This window comes from Amphiura filiformis, chromosome 2, assembly GCF_039555335.1.
Source record: "Amphiura filiformis chromosome 2, Afil_fr2py, whole genome shotgun sequence".
NCBI classification, from domain to species: Eukaryota; Metazoa; Echinodermata; class Ophiuroidea; order Amphilepidida; family Amphiuridae; genus Amphiura; species Amphiura filiformis.
In genome coordinates, this window is record NC_092629.1 from 41,481,808 (window position 1) to 41,501,216 (window position 19,409).

Genomic DNA, 19,409 nt, shown 5'->3' on the forward strand with positions numbered 1-19,409 from the left:
CCTACACGTCACCTCCAAAGTGGGAGTTCCTGCTCTCCCCGGAACACCTGGGGAAGACAATGGACCTTTTCTTTGTGGTCAGTTCATATATTCAACTATAAATCAACTTTAAAATTAAATGTTCATTTTATATCAGTCAGTATAAAGCCGAATAAAAACTAAAACATGTTTCTCGTCCCCTACCGCTTCCTTTTTTAAGGTTGCTTCAATTTTGTTTATTGTTTTTTTTTTAAATTGAGTTATAACATTTTTTAAAGATGTCTAGGAAGTTGAGATGCTTTATAGCCGCCCTAATATAAAAGAAACACTTTTGGAAGGTTTTCATTACAGGGGGCTTACCTACCAGAAAGAACAATTTTTACTCTGCCTATTAAAGGTTACAAAACTTTATCATCGTCATCATAATTATTATAATAATTATTTCAGGTCATTTGCACCATAGGTACTCAAATACCTACTAGTATGTTTGCACCAATTTCCATTTGGTAAATAGTTGGACCCCATTTCCATTTATAACTTCACATTTCGACCCATTTCCACTAGTTTCTTTATATGCTTTGACTCTCTACAAAATATTATTTTCAAACACCCATTTCTTAACATACATTATTGATGATATCATGATTCATGATAGACTGGTAGGCCTATAGACTGAATGTACAATTCACTATAGGCTTGACTGCAAATTTATTTTGCATAAGGGAGCGATCGTTATTTATGGCAGGGGGGGAATGGGTAAATTTAGGGGGGAACGCGAATTTTTTTTGTGATCTTGAGGGGGGAACCTGAAATTTTTAGTTGAACCAGGAGGGGGGATTGTTAAATTTTAAATGGAGAAAATTGGGAAAACGCGAAAATTTTGAGCGGACGCGAGGGGGGAACGCGAAAATTGTTGTCGATATTTTTGCCAAAACACCCATTCCCCCCCCCCTGCCGTAAATAACGATCGGTCCCTAACAAAATGTGCATAAAACTGCATAAACCAATTATATCAGACTAGTATTACCAGGCAGGCGGGCAATACAAAAACATTTTAAACTTGAACTTCTACAATTTCATGTCTAATTGACCTCGGTAATTGACTAACTCCAAAAGTGTGCAACACAACACCTTTCTTTTTCCACTATCAGACATTTCCTCAATTGAGACATATTATATGACATTCTGAAATGATAAATATAAACACAGACATCCTTGGGACAGGGGTAAAACATGTTTGTTAAAACAAAAATATACCACAAGTCACATAACATAATATTAATAACATCTTTCAGTACACAGTTCTTTAAATCCAATATATTTGTATACCCATAGAATGACCTTTGAGTCTCTTGGGTAAAATATCCCATACTCTCTAACTGGAGGTCAACTTTGAGCTATATTTATTGAATGGAGGTTATTGAACTTTGCCATAGGAGATGAGATCATTTTGGCTCAATAGTATCTCATATAGGGATGAATAACTCCCCTCATCCTTAGTCTGCAAAGCCAAATCCCATTTTGTATTAAATTATGCAGTTGTATGCACTTTCTGTTATGCAATTTTAATTAAAAATAAACTTGCCACTACCCTTCATGTTCAAGCAATGAGAACTTCCCTCTGAAACTTCTATAAAACCCCTGTTTGCAAAAAACTTCCTCATGGAAATTATTCCAAACAAATTCATATAACATTATATTAGGACTGGAGTAAATAAATAAAAAATATTAATGCAAAATGCCAAAAGCATAATGTCATGGACATTGTTCATTTCATTAAAATAGGCCCCTATATATCATAGAAAGTACATATTTATGTACATTGTATTTTGCATCAGTGCAATACTCAATAGTACTATAGTACACTGTAGGGCCCAACCTTAAAAAATTTAATTTCCCACTACAAGTATCAAAGAGCTTCAGAGGTCAAATAGTGGTTGGCTCAAGGTTAAAACATTGCAAAACAACTGCTCCCATTTCCAAAACATTAAACAGCTATACACCAGATCAGATACAGCCAAAAACCCTGTAAATGTATTATCAGATCAGAAGAGTGATTCAAAAATTCATGCAGTTTATGAATTTCAAAAAGCTTTCAATAGTATTTTAGTAGTAGTAGCCCATAACTTGAATAAAAAACAACACATACATTTATTAAATTCACAATCATGTTAAAATAAAAATGGAATTTATTTATTGTAAAAATAAAGATAAATTATAGGTCTAAGTAAAGCAAAGAATTTTCCGCGTTGCGGAAATTCATTCGGAGGTAAAGCGGAAAACGCATTTCTGAGAAAAAAAAAAAAAAAAAGCAAAATTACATAGAAAAAGAAAAAAATACAATTGAAAAGAAATAAATAAAATACTAAATGAAATGGGTCTTCAAAATTCATCAAAATGAAGTAAAATCCGTCATAGATTTACCGTACAACGCCATTTAAAGACCCAACCCGCAATTTAAAGGTGATTATTTTATTATGTCAGAAATGTGCTAAAATTACAAAGCGGAGAAAAGCGGAATTTAGCATTTGTAAAGCAGAAAATTCTTGGCTTTAGTCTAAAGTCCTAAACTTTTAAACCAGTAAAAATCAACCATGTAGGCCTAGGTTGTAGCTAACAGTGGCATTTCAATTTCTTTTTGACATGGGGGGGGGTGGAGTTTGAAAAAAAAATCTTCAAGTATAGTCAATTATCCAGCACCTTTTGGCGACAGAATAAGCTTTTTTTACTATTTTGAAGCTAAACTGATGAAATATGGTGTAAAGTAGAATAAATGTGTGCGAAGCGCGCGAAAATTTGCACTTTTGGGGCTAAAATGGGCAAATATGGGGTTAATTTGGTCATAAACTCATTATCAGGCGTCAACATTGGGAGGGGGATGATTGTATAGACCATCCCCGGCAAAATATTGGGGGGTGATAAATCCCCGGATCTATGGTAGCTAAAGTAATATAATACAAATACTGTATTCAATCCCCCCCTCTCCATTGTTGCTTTTATCACAATTAGAATGTCGATCACCCCAACATATTTTTTCTATTAAATATACCACATCGTATCTAACGCCACTCCTCTATTCCCCTTGGAAATCCGGACTTTTTGACACTTGTCACTAAAAAATCCGGACTTTTTCAACATATTTGATGTAACTCCTCTATACCCCTTGGAAATCCGGACTTTTTGACACTTGTCACTAAAAAATCCGGACTTTTTCAACATATTTCATGTCACTCCTCTATACCCCTTGGAAATCCGGACTTTTTTACACTTGCACTAAAAAAATCCGGATTTTTTCAACATATTTGATGTCACTCCTCTATACCCCTTGGAAATCCGGGCTTTTACCCACTTGTCACTAAAAAATCCGGAATTTTTCCTCATATTTAATGCAACTCCTCTATACCCATCTGTGCAATATGTAGTTGAAATTCCGCAACTTCAGCATTAAAGGGGATAAAATGTCCGGCTTATTTTTCACATTCTAATGAAGAATATGGATATCCGGGTTTTTCTTTGATTATTTGTGACTGGAAATCCAGACTTTGTAGAGAGATAAGCTTGGAAATCCGAGTTTTTCTCTCATTTTAAATTCACTCCTCTATAGGGGGTGTGCACTTATTTTCTGGAATAGCCCAATAACATAAACCGATATTATTTGCCATTTATAAATCGAACAAAATGTAGTAATATCTTCTAATATTGTCAAATTCGGCATTCGTGGTTTTCGTTTGAATGAATCAGCTATTACGTAAGTGCACATGATTTTTTAATGTTTTTCTATATCTTTCCTTCAATTCAAACCATCTTAGTTAAATTAGGGATTCAATCATGTTTCACCGTTGTTCATCACCGATTAACAACGATGCGTCCGCGTCGTCTGAGTGGTTTACTTCGCGAAAAGCGAAGTAAAACACGTAGACGCGCCGGAGGTGAGTGGTTAATCGGTGATGAACAACGGTGAAACATGATTGAATCCTTTTCAACAACGAAGCAAGCTAAAGATATCTAATTCACATGATTCTTTTCATTCGGAATGTCCGTTTATCATTGCCACTCAACCTTACAAAAAGATCGCGGTATTTTTCTGTTGATATCAGCATTAAAACTAAAGAATAAAGCGGTAATATTTAGCTGCTACTGCCAACAGAAGAGAGTCCGTGTTTACGCATATATTCCAGGCATGACGAATTTTACGCGCTCATGCGTAACGCGTACGCGTAACCTTGCGTTCACGCATACGCTACTGAACTGTGGATTCATCACGGATTAACAACGGTTGGCTCCTGTACAAATGCATAGGAAGAGTTGTTGAAGGCCCATTCAGTAATTTGCTCACCCGGACGATCGTTAAAATCATCAAACTAGCCTGCCAGTGGTTCAGCTGAAAGCCATGTATATAGGACAAAATAAGGCATTTATATGTAATCTGTAATTTATATACTGTCAGTATATAAATTAGCTAGCATGTATTTGAATGGGGCTTCAACTTCGTCAATACTGCTGTTTTCTTTGTGTTTTACCAAATGTTTAATTTTTAAAATACCAATTCATTGATAATTTGAATAAGTTATCCTTCAAAGCAATTTTTAAACAATATTAATTTTTGTACACTTGCGCTGGGATCACTGAATGGGTCTTTAATCAAACAATAATTTCAGGTCAGTTATTGTTTTAAATATTTAGATTGAGCGTAAATTTTTATATAGCGTAAGTTTTTTATGTAGTAGAGCTTAACTATAAAGGGAGGACCCCCAGGGGGACACATCATAAATTTTTGATGGGTATGCTCTCCCGGAATTTTGAGGTGGAGGGTCTTTGGAAGCTGACGGCGTACTAGTAAAAGGGAGTCTTTTGGAGCTGCGAACAAGTTAAAGTGGGTCTTTTGGAGCTGCGAACAGGGTCTTTCTTGGAATTCTGGTTGAAAATCGCCTGAAAAAAAACCAGAAATGTGAGCAATTTAGGGGCCTTTTAGAGGTGAAATTATCAAAATCAAGGTCTTTCGGAGCTCTATTTTGGTCAAATTTAGGTAGTCTTTTGGAGCTACGAAATTCAAAAAGGGGGGCCTTTCCGGAGGAGCATACTAGTATGGTCATTTGTCCCCCCCCCAGGGACGTCCGGCATGCTTTTTATTGGCTAAGCTAGCCTGGCTTGTCCATTTTGCATAGGTCTGGTGAAACATCTGGTGTCTCCATGGACCCAAGTGTCCAGTACGGACAAACCAAAACAATACGTAACCAAAAACAAACCAAAACCGCAATCATCAAGATACACAAACAAGGCCTTGGTATTCATAAAATATTTTGATTGCTCTTTGAAACTCTTATACTTCCATGACTTCTTTACTAAACCCATTAAGTCAAATCAGTCCAAGTGGGCAATGGTGAATCCAACGGACGAGGACACAAAACACATCAAGGATCAATAAATGATACAAGGGGATACCTTGAATATGAACAACAGAAAAGAAAACGAGAAAGGTACACCAACTTGATGTGGGGAAACATGTAAAATACAGACTAGACAATGTGCAGGGGGGGGGCAAAACCAGCAATTAATGTAGGCATAGGAAGTAGGCAAAGTTCGATAGCCAAAAATTACCAGTTCCAAGGCTCACAAAAAAGCTAAACATGCAAAAATAACAAGGATCAATGATGTAAATCACTGTGCACACTCGGTAAACCAAACAATCAATGTAGGTACCAAAACAGGCAAAGTTCGATGGCCAAAAATTGCCAATTTCAAGTCAAAAACTGAAGGCAAGTTCAAAAAGTAAACTGTGCTTCATTGAAGTAAGACATGCTTATTTTGCTCTGAGCTTATCTTGTTTGCAACTGAGTTCTTTTTGAACTTGCCTTCAGTTTTTGACTTGAATTTGCTTTCAAACTACAGCATGTAGTTTTCGTTGTTTGCTTTTATATTTTGTTGTCTGTCCCTGAAGAAGAGCAGTTTATCTGCTCGAAACGTCGGTTGTTTTTTGTCTGTTAGGTTTTGTTTGTCTGCTCCAGGTTACTTTTGTACTGTTTTGCTGACACTTCTGTGGGCTCTGCATATTGTCTAGTCTGTATTTTACATGTTTCCCCACATCAAGTTGGTGTACCTTGCTCGTTTTCTTTTCTCAAATCAGTCCATTTTTATGACTGATTTGATCAATCATATTTGTCAGGAATTGACCCTGGCTAATATTTTAATATAATAAAGTACTTTCTGTGATTATCTAGTTTGATGTACCATCTAAGTGATTGGTCGTAATTTGTTAATGAGCACTTACTTTCAGTTTGCCAGGTCAAACCTGCAATTAAGTGCAGTAGAGTAAACAGAACGATCACGCAGCACGTGAACTTTAAATATTGTAAATAAATATGCATATTATTGAAGACAGAGATTTAAAAAAAAAAGATTAGTTTGCGTCTGACGTAACTGTCAATCAAATTCCCTACGATCCTTGATTGGTTAACATCACGTAAAAAGAAGGTCCATTTATCTGGTGCCGATCGGAGAAAAGGAATAGCAGAAAATGGCGAAAAATTACGTACTTTTACAAGGCAAAAAGCAACTTTTCTAGGCATTATTGACATGGTGCCTTCGGGAAAGAAAGTTTCCTACTATAAAGACCGAACTTTTGAGATGGTTTGTATGTATGAAGGTGCAAAATTAAGTATAAGGCGCCCGGTTTTACCGCCGCGTTCTGCAACTCATATCATCACGACACTTGTAAACAAACCGTGCTCAAGTTTGATTGACAGATGACGTCAGACGCAAACTAGTCTTTTTATCTCTGTCTTCAATTATAACATCGTACCATGAGCTGGTCAAGTCAAGTTGGTCCAACTTTGGGCGTAAATGTTTAAAATAACGCTTTTGGACCTTTGAAGTTCGTCCATTTATGCCCAGCACTGATAGCTAGAATGGAGTCAAGTCCCTCAAAGTGGTGTAAACTAGCACTGACTCTAAAATGGAGCCACCTAACTGTCACCAGAGAGTCAGTTGACTTTACACGTGGAGTCGATTGACTCTACCTGTGGAGTCGTGCAAGATGCAGTAGTTATTTGATACTGACTCTCAAAAGGAGTCGGACCTGACTTTCACTACAGAGTCAATTGACTCTACATTCAGAGTCATCGACGCGGTGCACGTGTATTGCTGTGGTAGCGACCATTTTGCAGTATGCTGCTGTTGTTAAGCATGCTGGTCATTCGCACGGTGTATCATGTGTTGGTGTTTGGACAGTGTGGTGTGATATTTTTATGCTGTCGGCTAACTTGGCCTTGAGCTGGATTCCACAGGAAAATTTAAACCTCACGGTGAGGTAAAGCTAATAATAATAAGCTTTCTACCTGGAGTTGGATGGTCGAAGTGACCCTGTAATGGAGCCGGGGTGACTATGTCAATTGAGTCTGGGTTACTCTAGAAGCGGAGTCAAGCCACTGCGTGACTCTATGTCTAAATGACTCTATATTGGGAGTCAACTGACTCCTATCTAGAGTCATCAACGGCAACTCTTTAGCGGAGTCAACATATTATGACTCTTCAAGGGAGTCGGATGACTCCCAATATGGAGTCATCATTTAGTCATAGAGTTGCAGTGTGGCTGACCCTGCTTTTAGAATCACACTGACTCCAATTTGGCTTTCAGTGAGTACTGTGTGTTAACGATGTCAAAATTGTTGGTTGGAATAAAGATTAAACAACCAATATTAAAAACCCGCCAGAGATGAAGCTCATGTTTTATTTTGCATTGATAAGTACCCGGAATGCTGGTACTTTGTAGTATGGCGTCAAAATACATCGTTACCCGGTCATCTGTGTTGTGAACCACGATCAAAATGATCACAATAAAACGTTAATGACTACAGATGTGCAAACCTTTATTTCTGCATCAATATCATAACCAAAACAAAATTTGGGACACCAGAACATCAGAAACGGTCAAACACAAAACTACACGTACATTTATTTGCTTCTCTTTCCTAAGATGTTAGCTATATTTTAGATTTTTAACTCCGCTCCTAAAAAAATTCAGGCACATTTGTCGTGTTAAAATGGTCATAGCATACCGTATGCCGCTTATTTAAATAGCGTGTGTGACCTGCTCTTTTCCCAGAGGATGATTTAAGGAAGCCCCACCATGCACTGCAAACGTGTTATCACTAGAGTTTCAACTGCCACTTTACTTTTCAAATCCCATTGAATTCTGTGCAAAAGATGTTGTTTAAGAATTGTGCGTGTGTCATTATTACTTGGTCGATTTCAGAACAAAAGTGATGTATGCATAAAGGATAATTCACACCTTCTGTAGGTAACATAAAATGTGAAATCGACTAGCATTTTGAATGCGTTTTTATTGTAAATATATCAGTCCATATTCAAATTTAACCATGCCCGTCAATGCAATGTGCGAGCAGTGGTGTCATGTTCACTGACACAGCTGTGCTACCCGCAAGTCAACACAGTGGCGTGGTGGGAAGTGCTTAAATCATCCTCTGCTCTTTTCCCATGCCGATGAACAAGTCCTGGATGTCAGTCTGAGGTGTCCATTTTCTCTGATATCTTGTGGTCAGTTCATCTAGTGTTACATGAAGCAGAGGAAAGATCCAGTGACCTAGCGGGTCAGGGGAGTAGCTGATATTGCTGGCCCCACCCACAGAAGTTCGTTATCATTCTAGCAGTATGTGGGCGTGTATTGTCGTGCGAGAATGGGATGTTCTGATCCTGTTGGATGGCAGAATTGACGACAAGTTCAAGAACCTCATCAAGATAGCGATATGCTTTTAGTGTACCATTTGAAGTCGTGTCTTCCAAATATTAATTTGAAATGACTCGCACATCCTCAGGCAGAAATGCCACTTCGACACCATCCTATTGACATCATTTCTTTTGTTATCTTATGATGAATCGTTAAGTTAAAGGGCATTTCGTGATCCACAGCCTCATCCCCCACTTTTCTCAAAAAAAGTTGAGATTTTTATATCACTGGAAACCTCTGGCTACATAATGTTTATGTACAAAATATTTCTTGCAGATTAATTCGTTTAGCAAAGATATCGTGAAATTTGAATTTCGTTCTGGTGCACCAGAACGAAATTACAACGTATTGTCTATGGAGCAGTGTGGAGCAGTGTAATACACATAATCATGCATAACTCGCAAACGCAATATCGGAATCAACTGAAATTTTGGGAATAAGCTTTTTTCGTGGATATGTACTGAAAAATGTCATAAAAAGAGGATGCTAGGATCACGAAATACTCCTTTAAGTACACTAGACATGCTAGAGTACAGATAATGAGCTATTGTATATTCCTATACAGATCTGTTTTGGTCATGGCAGTGTCCGGATTTTTTGCAGGGAGTACATTTTACGTATGCTAATAGAGTATTATTAACTAAAAAAATCAAAGATACAGGGGAAGTGAAATATTGCCAGCATTAATTTGCGTAATGTGTGACGCCCGTTTATGTGAATTTACGAGAGCGAAGAATTCTGTAAAGTAAGAAAAAATGATAATGCTAATAAACTCTAATAAATCTGTGTTATATCTCGCCCCATATACATACGTACTTAACTTATGTACTATCTTTCATCGCATTACGCCCATTATGGTTACAGAAAGAAATTACGGGCCTCCGACGCCTGTCTATTGGGGTGAGATAGAAGCATAGAATAATACAGACTTTTCACCAATATTGAAAGTTCCCGTGCTTTGGATGATATATAATCTCGCATATTCATGATGGCCGATCGTTCGATCGTGCGTGTCTAACTCTCACGCCACCGTTGCGTGCCTACGATAGAGCCCGGCGATAGAACGATAAATAATGATAAATTGCTATCTATGATTACCTACTTTGTTGTCACATCTTAAGTGTTTAGTCGAGATTTGTTTATGAACACTGACTTTCAATTTGCCAAATTGTCAAGGCCAAAATAATTAAGTGCAGTAGAGTAAATAGAACGATCACGCAGCTTGTGAACTTTAAATATTATATATAATTATGCATATTAGCACCGACCTTGGGCGTAAATGTAAAAGTATTTGAATCCGAAAAGTGTGTCCATTAATGGGCAATATGTCAATAATGATGGTTTGAATAATGGAAAAACAAATAAGCAAACACAAAACAAACACGAGCTCTAATTTAAAAAAAAGACAACACCAAAGATGGAGGTCGTGTTTCACATTTGCATTGATAAGTGCCCTGAATGCTGGTAAATCGCTGTGACGTCGAAATATCTGTTTGGAACCAAGATCAAAATGATCACAACAACAAGTGAACGGTTTGCTAACACTCCTCCCCACGCCATACATAAACTCTCCCAGCAACATTTCCTTACTATGAAATTTTAAGATATGGCCTTGTGAAAAATTATAAGTTTTTGGCTTAGTGTAGAATCAGTTTTTGTGGTTGACATGATTTGATTTAATTCACCTTTTCAGTAAATCCCATGAGCCTTTGCGAGTACACCTGAGAACTCGTCATTTGACGTCACGCCGATCTGCGCCGATGCGCACATCGTTTATCAAACATTGTTACTGCGCATTGCAAGTCGGTGTGACGTAAAATGACGAGTACTCGGGTGTACTCGCAAAGGCTTATGGGATTTACCGAAAAGGTGAATTAACCACAATTATTTAGTAATGGTGATAACTTATTATTAAATATTGCTGCTTGTATAAATTAATAGTGAAATATCTAAATGTAGTGATGTTAAATTATTATTAAATCTCGATGCTTGTAATTGATATGGTTGCTCGTTAAAACAGCTACACGTAATGGTGATAAATTATTATTAAATTATTGCTGTTTGTATACATTGATGGTGAAATATCTAAATGTCTTTATGAGTTCAAAATTTCAATAGCTGTTCAATAATACTGTGTATAGATTTTATAATTATGTTTAATATGATAATAATGGTAATAATGACACATTTCTTATCATAATGTTATTTTATGCCTAAATATGCAAGTTAATTATTAGAAAATAGTTTGCATTATTTTCATTAAAATGCCATGTACATAATATTCTTGGCATCTGTTAATAGCTATACAGAGATGCAATAGTATTGAAGACCAAATTAAAAAGACTAGTTTGCGTATGACGTCGTGTCAACCGGACCAAAAATGCTGCACTGCGCAGGTCAGCAACCAATCATGTCGCGCCTTTCCCTGACGTCAGACGCAAACTAGTCTTTTCAATTCGGTCTTCAATAATAGTCATACTTTGTCCTGTTGTTATTTTTTGCCCAGTTGATATTTGAAATTGGGCAAATGCTGTTGTTCCTTCACTCTATATAAAAAAAACCCTCTATGTTGAGTAAAAAGGGAACAGGGCAACAAAATGAGTGAATATAACTCAACTCATAGGCGTTCGGCAATAAGGCGTTCGACTATGATGCGAGAGGTTGCGGGTTCGAACCCTAGCGGTGCCTATGCTCTCGTAGAAAAATGGAGTTAGCTTGAAATTCCCCTAGACAAGGAACTTACTGCTAATTGTCTCATTATAACCCATACGAAACTCGGGGAGCTGATCCTGGTTGCGATGGTTATTTGCGGAATGTCTAGGGTGTGCGCTCTTGAAGCAGCAAAGTCCCTGATTTGTTGTTAAGGGTACATGCCCATGAGTTTCATTCAGGGCGTGTTTGTAAAACGGCACAGCGCATTAGTAAAAAGAATAAAAAATACTAAAATTTTCACCGGGGTTCGAACCACTGCCAATTTCACTGAATGCTAAAGATGCCTATGCTGTGCCACGGTGACTGTGGTTAACATTCGGCGATTTTCAAAGATATACATATCAACACGTTTCTAGTGTATTGAAAATCATTTTGATTTTGATTTTGGTAGGAATACGGTCATAGAAAGACATATGACTCTACTTGTCTGTTTGTTTTTCATTTAATACAAATTAATTTTGATACATTGAACTGGTACAACTCTTAGCACTCGTGATAAACGACGATTAATTTAGTAATAATAAAATGAAAACGCTGGGTCATTCACGACGTCATTTGTAATTTATGTCAAAACCTGGGGAGGACCACACACATCCGTGCTGCATGTATACGTGCTCAATCGATACTCAATGATCCAGACAATAGCGTTTGAATATACCGCCCTGCTTGACACATCTTGTCACTTGCGGGAAGATATACTATAGGCCTACCCTAATAGCTTACAATAGATACCCCACCGTAAATAGCTCTGTTCGTTATCTCGCTGTGCTAGTTTATACACGCAGCGTACGGACTTTTGAACCATATTTTGTTCAAAAATGATAGGAAGGGACTGTTTTCAGCTAAAATGTTGGTTATCAGCAGATGCTTAATGATACCGGGGAGTGTTGCAGAAAGGTAAGCGTACTCTTTATTTATTCAAAATATGTATATCAATAAATTTAAATTTGAAATCCAAAAGTAAATGTCAGGTCAAAATTCTCACCTTAGAATTATTGTGAAATAAAATCAAACCAAATTTAGGCTCCGCAAACAACGTCCAATTATTCCCATTGGTGTTTGCTACACGTGCATATAATAAATTATGATTTGGGGTTAATTTGAGAAGAGTTAATGCCTCGAGTTTCAAAATACACCGAGTGATGTTTTTTGATCAAAAACATCGACAATTCAAGACTCTGTAAAAACAAATCAAGAACTTTCTGGGATAATTGCAACTAAGTGCAATGAAAGTTATGATCTAAGCTACCAGATGCATCATTAATTTCCTGACTATGATATTTAGTTGTGGGAAAAGATTACTTTAATGTTTTGGCGGGATTATTTCCCGCCAAAAATTTCAACCAAAAAGAGCATGTAGCCTTAAATGGTTTAGGGAATAATGTGGGGCCGTAGTGGTCAGCGACAACCTGTAAAGTGTGCTGAGGCTTGTGGATCAACTTCTAGGCGTTGTGCTTGTGCGTAGCGCACTATAAATATCTGCGCTTATTTTTTAATGTTGATCAATTTGTAGGTGATAAAATTGCGTTATCATTTAACCAATGTTCCATTTGACTCATTTTGGGTTTTTTTTTTTTCTTTTGAGTAATTTTTCTTTTATATTTTATTGAGAGTGTTGCTTGGTAGATTGCTGTATTGGCTTTTTCATTGCTGTGTTATTTTCATGTCATTTCTTTGCATTTTTTTATTTTGGTAATGATATCTGACTATGAATTTATATTATCTGAACCTCTTAGGATCAGTACTTGATGTATTGATAGAGCTTACCAAATAAAGGTACATTTCGTCGGCCGTATCACATGCACATACTGACGTATTCGACATTTTTAACATTTTTGAGAAAATTCGTCGGCCGTATCACATACTGACGTATTCGACATTTTTAACATTTTTGAGAAAATTGGTATGTTAGTTTGTTATGTTCTACTCTATATATTCACCAAAAATCATGCTCAAAGTGGCTTAATTAGTAAGATATTAATTAATTTAATTATGTCGTATTTACAAAACCTTGAAATGTCTGCATCACATAACGACGTATTTGCCGATAATTTATACTGCGCAAGCCCAGTATATCGTATCTACAATTTGAAGAATTTGCCGTTTCACATACTGACGTATTTGCGCGACGTATTTGCGCGACTCTGTCAATGCACGGCAAAATTGCTGTTTTGTCCTTTTCACATACTGACGTATTTGCCCAACTGTTTCACATACTGACGTATTTGCGCGACGTTTTTGTCATTTGCACGGCGAAATTGACATTAGTCCTTTTCACATAGTGACGTATTTTATTTAATATTGATTTTTTGAAGTTATGCTCTGATAGTGATAAGTGAATAATATTGAAAATATGGTATATTTGCATTACTGTTAAACTGGTTTTAATCGACAATAATATTTTAATCAAGATTATGCAGCAAATGAAAATCGCTAGATTTTCAAGTTCGATTTTCTCGAAATGCGTATTTTGCAAATACGTCAGTATGTGATGCGGCCGACGAATTAGGTTATTAGTTTGTTATGTTCTTCTCTATATATTCACCAAAAACCATGCCTCAAAGTGGCTTAATTAGTAAGATATTAATTAATTTAATTATGTCGTATTTACAAAACCTTGAAATGTCTGCATCACATAACGACGTATTTGCCGATCACATATACTGCGCAAGCCCAGTATATCGTATCTGCAATTTGAAGAATTTGCCGTTTCACATACTGACGTATTTGCGCTACGTATTTGCGCGACTCTGTCATTGCACGGCTGGTTGTCCTTTTCACATACTGACGTATTTGCGCAACTGTTTCACATACTGACGTATTTGTCATTTGAACGGCGAAATCGACATTAGTCCTTTTCACATAGTGACGTATTTATTTAGTATTGATTTTTTGCAGAATAAGTTATGCTCAGATAGTGATAAGTGAATTATATTGAAAATATGATATATTTGCATTACTGTTAACATGGTTTTAATCGACAATAATATTTTAATCAAGATTATGCAGCAAATGAAAATCGCTAGATTTTTAAGTTCGATTTTCTCGAAATGCGTATTTTGCAAATACGACGATTTAATAAATGATGTGAATTCTGTGCTAATAATTATTTTCTCTATATATAAATAATATATAAGTATAAAAATAATGAACATGATGAAGTGAATTTTCTCTATATAATATGCTACGCGTATATGACTCTATTCTGAATATTATGTTCAAGCGAGCATTGATCCACACTAAAGAGGCCGTTTCCGCCAGTAGCTAGTGGTGCAAAAGCCGTATAAGTGTCAGGGTTTATATAAATACACACGCAAAGACTGTTTCGAGCTAATTTTAGAACAAGCGCTGGCTGGGCAGAGCAGCACGATAAAGGAATCATTTGGAACACGATCGGCAAAATACAATGGCTTGCTCAGCACATGATATCAGGATATGGCGGTGCTACTATTTCCTTACTTTAACTATCAAAACTTTGTTTGTTTTGGAAGCTATTGCCGATTCCACAAAAACAAATGCTCTTTGTTACTCTTCGACCATAACGCACTGGGTACCGTACACAAAAATGCCTTTTACGAATACGGGATTTGTTACTCTTGATGCTGCCACTGCATGCGATATTTCATGCCCTTTGCAGTGCGACTGTATTCTTGTTAATAACTCGATGATCAAACAATGCCAGGATTTTATAGAAGAGATTGAAATAGCTTTTCCAGCAGGTGTGACAATTTTGTTCTTAGCGAACCATTCCTTAACCAGCATCAACCAGTTTGCTTTTACAGAGTTGGGTGAAAGTTTGGAGGAGCTATATTTGAATAACAACAGCCTAACTGATCTTCAAGCAGGTGTGTTTGAAGGTCTGAGTAATGTCAAACGCTTATACTTATACAATAATGCCATCAGATGTCTTCAACCTGAAGCTTTTACGGGACTGGATGCATTGCTGGCATTGCATCTTCCGTCGAATGAGTTACAAGAACTGCATCCTGGTCAATTCTATGGATTGCCACCGCAATTGGAAATCTTAGACATACGCGCCAATGCCTTAGAATCTATATCACCTTTAGGCTTAGAAAATTTGACGCGATTGTCGCTAAGGGGGAACAAATTGACAGAAGTTCATCCAGGAGTGTTTGTTGGAATGGGGAAACTTCAGGACTTGGATCTGGATTATAACAGACTTACAGGGATGTCATCTGGTTTGTTTGATGGATTAGTCAATCTAGAGGAGATTGATTTAGATTACAACGAAATCCGGACCATTGACTTACATTTATTTACCGGATTATCTAAGCTAACTGAATTGGACTTGGATCACAATGTGATTGAAGAACTACAACCTGGCGTGTTCAAAGGGATGACTGACCTTTTGGAACTTGAAGTAGACGACAACCTGCTGAGAACAATCCCTGTGGATTTATTTGAAGGACTCGTAAGCCTTCAAAAATTATCTATTGCAGATAACATGTTATTGGACTTGGATCCGAGGGTATTAAATGGATTAGGTAACATGACGCATCTACATATGTCAAAAAATCTCTTCAGCGAGCTACATCCTGCTATATTTCAGAAATTATCAAACTTAAAAGTACTTTTTTTAGATCGTAATAAACTTGTAAATTTAGATGATGAAATATTTAATGATCTCTACCATCTCGAAGCATTATACATTCAACAAAATCAACTAACACATTTAACCCCTAATAGTTTTCAAAATATGCATGAACTCAAAGTTCTTAATATCTCAAGGAACAATTTAAACAGTTTGCCAATTCAAATCTTTCAGAACATTAGCTTGCTTACCACTCTTGATTTGACCCAAAATCCACTACTGTGGATTCAAAACAAGGTATTCAAAAAATTGACCAAATTTACGACAATATATGTAGACAAATTTGCGACCTGTTGTTTCATAGATTCAGCGCGTTGTTCCTTTGAGTCACCACCATCCCCCTTTATTTCCTGCAAACGATTATTACCATATTCGATTCTAAGAGCGGTTAATTGGATATTGGGGATTGCCACAATTATAGGAAATATTTGTGCTCTTTTTTCACGGTGTAGGCATAGCCATACCAACGGATACGTCCAATATTTGCTAATTTTAAACTTATCGATGTCAGACCTACTTATGGGTATTTACCTAATAATTTTAGGTTCTGCTGACCTGAAGTATACAGATTACTTTCCGTCTCATTCAGATTCCTGGCGTCAAAGTATTCTCTTTAGCCGGAGCTTTGTCGATACTGTCAAGCGAAGCTTCCGTATTCTTTATAACCCTCATCAGCATCGATCGATTCATGGGTGTCAAATATCCATTTACGGAAAATCGGCTGCGCAAAACCTCGTCCAAGATAGTTGTCATTATCCTGTGGCTTGTTGCTGCGCTCATAAGTATCGCGTCAGTTTTAATACCAGTGATCGAGCCTACACTTTATGACGTGTCGGAGATTTGCGTGGGACTACCCATATCAAGAGTCAATTCCTATGTTACAGAAGAAAAGGCAATTAAATCGAATTACACAGGTGTCTTTGAAGTAGGTCGAAACAATGGTCGAGTCTTACAAGCTAAGATTGTCGACAGTAGATCATCTATGTTCTTTTCAATTGCCATATTTACTGCTCTTAATCTTATTTGTTTCATTGTCGTTATGGTGTGCTATGTGAGTATTTTTATCACCGCAAAGCAGACGTCAAGCAAAGCTGGCCGGACCAGAGTAGTAGATGATGAAATCAGAATGGCATTCAAAATGGCGGGTATCGTTTTCTCTGATTTCATTTGTTGGATGATTATAGTTGTGTTATCTAGTCTTGTACAGAGTGGGGCAGTCACAATTGACCCTGTTGTCTATGCCTGGATTGCAACATTTATTTTGCCTATAAATTCATGCATCAATCCGTTTCTTTATACATTAAGTACTTTGATTTCAGATTATGTCCATATGCCCGTCGAGAAAACAAATCAACATGATCAAGCGCTTCATAGACGATGGTGACAAGCTGAAGTAACATTAGCTATCACTCCAGGTTTTATATAGTTTTGTCAGGAGACGTCCACTTACCCAGCAAACACAAAACGTTTTCGACATCATTCGAAAAAGGTGGTAAAAGGTTGTCAGAAAACGTTTAAATGTCAGGGTATGTAAAGGGTATGAAACGTTTTCATAACATTCAAAAATATTTTTTGATAACGTACTGCAAATATTTTAACATAATGTTATTTAAGTGTTGATTAAATATTTGACAAAAAACATTTTAAAAATATTTTTGTTGTGTGTTTTCTTACAAAACGTTTTATAACGTTTTCATGACCTTTATATAACCCGACATTTGATGTTATTAAAACGTTTTTCCCTAAACCTTCGTTTAAAACGTTTTCGACATCATTCGAAAAAGGTGGTAAAAGGTTGTCAGAAAACGTTTAAATGTCAGGGTATGTAAAGGGTATGAAACGTTTTCATAACATTCAAAAACATTTTTTGATAACGTACTGCAAATATTTTAACATAATGTTAATATTTAAGTGTTGATAAAATATTTGACAAAAAACATTTTAAAAATATTTTTGTTGTGTGTTTTCTTACAAAACGTTTTATAACGTTTTCATGACCTTTATATAACCCGATATTTAATGTTATTAAAACGTTTTTCCCTAAACCAAACCCCAAAATATAACTTGTTTAAAACATTTTAAAAACATTTTTGTGTTTGCTGGGTATATAATCCCGGACCATCATGCAGAATGCCCCGAGTGTTATAATCGTATCTACAATAAGTATAGAATACATCGAACATCTTGCCGTGAAAGTTTTCATCGTGTATATTAGTGGCCTATCACTGTAACAGATTGTGTACATGATTGTAAGAGTTAGAATTCTAAAAAAGGAGCAGTTTTACTCCGAAACTGAGCTTTATATAAGTGCTGCGACGGGTAACTATGGTTCTGTTTTTTAATATTACAAAGTAGTGTACATAAACATTGTGCCTTGACTGTAAAAAAATCGCATATCGCATAGCGCATAGCTCATTTTCTATTTTTAAAAAAAGCACTATTGGCTTTCAGTACCGCCTTTGGCGCATTTTTTTCTCTTTAACACACAAGAACCGCGCACCGAAGTTTGACGACTTCACACAATTATGGTAACTTTTGTCACTGAATAGATTCATCAGGTTTATAGATAGATAAATATACAATTTCTTCTTAAACAAAACCAAATTTTACTCACTAGTTTGACGGTTTCGCTAGTCGATGCCTATTGTTAAACAAGACCCACTCGGTCACATAGGGGCTTGAAACTATCGAATTCGGTGTTGAAATAAGCAAAATTTTTAGTTACACCTTTTCACTTCATAATTAACATTGTACTTCGGTTATATTTATAAATGCGCTTTTATAAATGCGCACGTGACCCATGGGCACGACACACCAAGACCAACAAGCGTGACCAAATCCTCATGCATTGACCACTACACAGAAAAGGATAAGAACCTCTGTAGATAAATATCATCCAATGTAAGTATTAATTGAAAATGTTGCAAAATTATTACACATTTTGCAATTGCGAATTTGTAAATATGTTATCAAAAACAACAATCGGACTTTTTGACCTACTCCCTCCCTAACGAAAGAACTTTCGTTTATAGGACTTCATCGAACTTTTGGGTTGTTCCCCAAGCCACTGCTGTGGAATAGACACGTGGACGATATATTGGAAAGGTTAAGTAGATAATCAGAGTGACCTGAGAACATCAAATTTAAATATGAGAAAGAACACAAGGGCACTATACAGTGACGGATTTAAGCTGTTTTGAGGATGGGGTCCTTTTTAACAAGTTTCTTAACCCTAACACCCAACCCTGCTTTTTGCTATCGGAAGAAACGAAAAAGGAGAGAAGATGAAGAAAGAAGTCACACTTGGTTCCCCAGGATTCGAACCTTTGACCCCCCGCTTGCCAACCACACGATCACGGACCG